Here is a 5440-nt window from a genome sequence, read left to right on the forward strand (position 1 = left end):
ATAAACACATTTCATTACACCAAATACACAAAATAATGTTCTTTTTAGCAACATCATATGACCCCTTTAATGTGTCTTTGCTGAATAAAAGTATTGAACATTTGAATGGAACTGTTTATAAATAAATACAAATGAATAATATAAATACATTTATTGTAAATATGATATCCTGATCAAAGAGTTAAATGCAAGTTCATCAATTTTACAAATTAGTCAACTTAATTAACTTTTACTGTCCCCCGGTAAAAATAAATTCCACCATAATCTAAGGTTAATGTATTCAAAGCATGCTTTGAATATGAGACAATGACAAAGCAAAATCAATCTATGAAATGAATCTTACCAAGACAAAGAAGTCAACTATTTTATTCAAAAAAAAATGTAAATCTCATTTCCACCACAGAATGCTATTAAACACAATACATCATCTGAAATGTGATGGAAATGTTTATATCAGAAAAATGTGATGCCAGTACTGTTTGATATTGTAGGCAGACAGATTAAATAATCTAGTGAGAGTGTGAAAAGTGTATTATGAGTTTATTTTGTAAAAGTCTACAGGGTCAAAAGAGTCCACAGCAGAAGAATAACACAGCTAACAAGTCTACAATGCACAAAGGAAGCTAAAAGCTAAAGATGAAAGGTCTACAGCACTACCAGCTCATCAGATATCTTAGATATGGTCATGTTGTCTTGCGAACACAAAAGAGACAAATATGTTTTGCACTTTGATCTGTCTGTGTGTGTTTGTGTGAGCGCACAAAGCCAGACACAAAGATGCAGGTGCTACAGTCTATAGGTACTACAGGTGCTATAGGTGCTGATCAATTTCTATTTCCAAAAATTAAAGTAAAAATGATCCAGGCCTTGTTTTCATGGGAATTCAGGAACGGGATGTGGGACTTCAGTGAGCCATGAGACTGACTTCATGATATGTGAGTGCTTTTACAGTCCAAAGTCTGAGAGACAGAGGAAGAAAGAAAAAGAGGGATGAATGTAAAGTCTCTTTTTACAATCATTAACCCAGGGTGGTGCTAACACACACACAAACACACACAGAGAACAATCCATACTAGATCCACTGAGTCCAGATCCACTCCCAGCAAACTGAACAGTCCTCAGACACGCATATATAAACAGGACTACTATCGCAAGAGACAATGCCGATCTCACACACACACACACACACACACACACACACAGGCTTGTGAAACATTCCCTTTGGCCCCAGGGTCAGGTGTGGGTTAACAAAACAACGTATTGAAGCATACACACAAACACAGACATACTCATCCAAACCTGAAACCAATAGTATAGAATTCCATACAGATAAAGAGACACATCAAAACATAAGACAAGTCATAACATACTGTATGAGTTAAACACCATTCAAGACCTGTTTGAATACTTTACTAAGAGGAAGTTTTTGGAACTAGACTCTGTTTTCTTGTCTGTAGAGTTTTAAATGAATAATTCAGCCAATACTGAAAGTTCTACCACCATTTATCCACCACCACGTTAAGCCTGTATGACTTTCTTTCTTCAATTAAACACAAAATGAGTTTAGGAGAATGTGCAGGCTGTTCTTTTCCATACAATGAGAATGAATACCGTGCTACCAAGCTGCAAATATAACAAAAAAAGCATCACAGATCCACATATGCAACTCTATATACTGTAGGACACCTCATTTATCACCCAGCGACCCTGCAGAGGACAAGCGTTTTGAAAAATGGATGGATGGATCTTATTTTGTGTTCCATGGAGAAAGAAAATGAAAGTTACATGGATTTGGAATGACATGAGAGTGAGTAAATAATGACAGATTTTTATTATTGGTTGAATTAACCTCACATTTAGAAAACTGCACCAGCTGAACCCTCTTTAATATTCTGATGAAAATAAGGGTTGTATGTAGGCCTCTATGTACACTACAGTTCAAAAGTTTGGGGTTTGTAAGATTTGTACTTATCAAAGCACAGGTTTTCTTTTCAACTTGTCTGCAGAAGCATCAAGGTCTGCTAAGCTCCCTCTTGGGAAATCTTAGTCAAACAAACAGCCCTTTTCCAAATAAGAGACAGAGATTTTTTATATCGCCATCATAGCTGTTGCACTCGGATGGATGGATGGATGGAGGATGGATGGATGGATAGATAGATAGAGGTGTTCAAAACTGTCCTCCGGGCTTGGCAGAGTTCACGTGAACCTGTTATATTAATCATGAAGCCTTTCACTGCTAACAACAACAAGCACACACTCACATACACAAACAAATAAACACACAAGACCGTCAATTACATTTTACAGTCTCATAAAATAAAGAGAGGTTAGTACACGCTTCACCAGATGCGGTTAGTACAGAGAGATTGGAGTGCCAATTAGCGCAAGACTTCATAACACATGAAACACCAATAATTATCATTTTCTGTGAGCAATTAATTTTACTATAATTATAATCTTTGTGAGTTGATAGCACAATCTGTTTCTACCCTTGATCTCTCTACCTCTGTCATATCTGGTCATCACTTCAACATTAAGATGTAATGGTAATGATGAGGGCCCTATAAATCAGCTGAAAACCAACATTTAGAAAAATCGAATGTTTTAAAAGATCTTGTGAATCACACATTAACAGCTTTATACTGTATGTTAACAAAGTTAAAGCTCTTAACCAATGGCTAATTTTAATATTTCTAAGGTTTAGTGTCATTTTTTTTCTTGAATGTTGTGGTGTGTGTTTAACCTCGGGTGGTGTGAACGAGTAGAACGACTCTTTCTGTCAAATCTACCATGTGTGATACCTTATAAATTACACACGCTCTTCACTCAACATTGCAGACCGTTGAAGTAGGCAAATCCATTAAGGCACACACACACACACACACTCAAAACCACAGAATGCCAGTGTTACACTCAAATGCAGTTTCCTAGTGGAGAGAAATGGTCCGGCTTGCTGACATGAAGAAAATGCGAAGACCAAAATTACAAAGTACAGAATCTAATAGCAAACCCATGTAAAGCCCAAAACCAAACTAAATGGCTCTAGTTCAGTGCACACAACCCGTCAATAACCGCCGCTCTCAGATAACAGGTTTTTAGCCAGGTGCCAGGTATCTGAGAGATGCATGAGATCTGAGATTGAACGGGATGATCACAATGTGAAAAACTTTACAGATAGGCTTCTATCTGATTGAAATTTAGGCCGAAGACCAAATTTAGCAAGAGGGCCGCAATGTGTCTGTTATTGTTTCCATAGTGAGACTAACACATAGAGAAGCTCTGCTACATGGGGGCCATAGATTCCCTTCTGGCCTTTTCTCAAACTAAAGAAAAAGAGAAAGACAGACAGTGAGCAAGAGAGAGGCTGAGCATTTTAACAATGGTATGCGGCTCTGAAAATGATCCTCTTTTGTAGTGGATTGTTTGTGTGTGTATTGCGATAACATCAGAGTATTGATCCAAGGAAAGAGTCATGTAAGTAGGTGGAGGGTCTAGGCATGTGTGTGTGTGTGTGTGTGTGTGTGTGTGTGTGTGTGTGTGTGTGTGGGAGTCTCAGCCTTGAAACAAAGCTCAGAATACAACAGCCTTACTGACCCTGGGACTTTGACTATTAGTTTTATTGTATTTAATTTTCACACCAATAATGCTATGTCCACCATGCACATATGTACTGTACACATAATCTTCACACAGTCCAAAATGCAGGGGCAGGATGTTCAGATTTTGAATAGCTGAACATACACACATTCTAAATGCAGGCCAAGCTGATCACAAACCAAACCAATTACTGCAGAAGCCTACAGAATTGGGCTTGGAGCCATATTAAATAATATTTTAGACTTTAAAAAGTTAGAATTTTGTCTGTTATTCATTCAACAAAAACTATGTATGCACCATCTTGCCAAAATTTAATTTGAATAATTTTAATGAACAATCCAAGTGACCTTATATGATTAAAAGTTCAGTTGATATGAATCAAGGTGTCATGACATTTCTAACTGTTTAAATGTAGATTAACTGAAGACCTGTCAAGTATTTTAATGCAATACTGTTTGTTAACATTTAAACTCCTTATAAAGAGTTGCAGGTCCCAACTCAGAAATGTGACAAAATAAATGTTTAGTTAAAAAATGCAACTGAGCCAAAAGCACACGCCAACATGATCCTGCACGCATGTTCCTATACAGTGCGTATAATTTGCCTGAAAATTATATTTGCATATAAGCTCTAGCACTGATCATATGGACTGAGAGACTGTAAATAATGTCAATTATTCATTCTGATAGAGTACAAGATTCAAGTTTATGTCCAGTTAAGAACACAGTATCAGTACAACAATAAAACAGTAAGTGCTAAAAGAGCAATATTAATACAACTCACAATAATCAGAACAAATAGCCTAGATGGCAATGACATGGTCATCAATATTAATTATAAGTTGTTCAAAAAAAAATGCAATTCATACAATGCTGGTAAATTACTTGAATTCACTTTTTGATGAACATGCTTCTTAATTCAAGTAATTTTGATTTTGTGATATTGCTTAAGTAAAAATATCTGGATGGTGTAACTGTCCAAGGACTGTAATAAAAAAAAAAGTTTTGTATAAAATAGTCCACTTTAAATGCCCTTCATTGCACGTCAAGGCCATTAAATGTTTAAAAATATCACTTTTTTCAAATGGAGTAACCCCAAAAAAACTTTTTTATACTTTTTATAAAATGTTTGTACAATCAAGTATAAAATATTTTGGTACTTTTTTTTTTTACAAAACTTTTAGACATTTTAGATCCATTAAATTCATGTTTGCATTCAAAAAAAATTTTTTTACAACATTTTTTTACTTTTTTCGTATAAACATGAATACATAGATGATATTTCTGAAAACTTGGCACATATGTTAAACTAGTTTCTTAAAAGATTTCTCGTTGTCATCATCTCAGACATCCTTATTTGACACTGACCCATACATCTGTCAAAACTACTTTAGAAGTAGTTCAGTATATTGTGTAAAATAAAACATTCTAAAATGGACAAAATAAATTTAAAAAATATATATATTTTACTTATATAGGCTACACGATTCATACGTGTGTATTTTGTTTTGTTTTATTGAATATTACATATAATGGACTAAATTGTTTATAACTACAGCAGGACGGTTTGATTGTGCCTGTTTGAAGTTAGACTATGGTATTTAATGAATATAGCAACTTACTTGTCAGTGAATATTCCTCAAGTTAAAAGTGCGCCGTTATGAAGGACCGCAGACGACAGCAACAACCCGGATCACAATGGCATGAAACACATCCAAATGACACACTTTAGGCTGACGCCGATAAAACTTCCCCGAAAGTTACGAAACAACTTCTTGTCCAAGTGTTTAAAGTGTCCTGAGTGAATTGAGCGTCTATCACATGATTAGGGCCGGCCGGGCGCT

At 35.5% G+C, this 5440-nt stretch overlaps 1 protein-coding gene across 1 annotated transcript in view; it reads right to left on the reverse strand.

The window, feature by feature from the left end:
• The window catches only part of LOC107702350 (Krueppel-like factor 3), a 17236-nt gene extending 11796 nt beyond the window's left edge, over positions 1–5440 (reverse strand). The window contains exon 1 of the mRNA XM_016504638.1: positions 5219–5440. The gene's annotated coding sequence lies outside the window, so the exon portion shown is untranslated. The remainder of the gene's footprint in view (positions 1–5218) is intronic.

The sequence above is a fragment of the Sinocyclocheilus anshuiensis genome, unplaced genomic scaffold (assembly GCF_001515605.1).
Source record: "Sinocyclocheilus anshuiensis isolate Anshui unplaced genomic scaffold, SAMN03320099.WGS_v1.1 scaffold86, whole genome shotgun sequence".
Lineage (NCBI taxonomy): Eukaryota > Metazoa > Chordata > Actinopteri > Cypriniformes > Cyprinidae > Sinocyclocheilus > Sinocyclocheilus anshuiensis.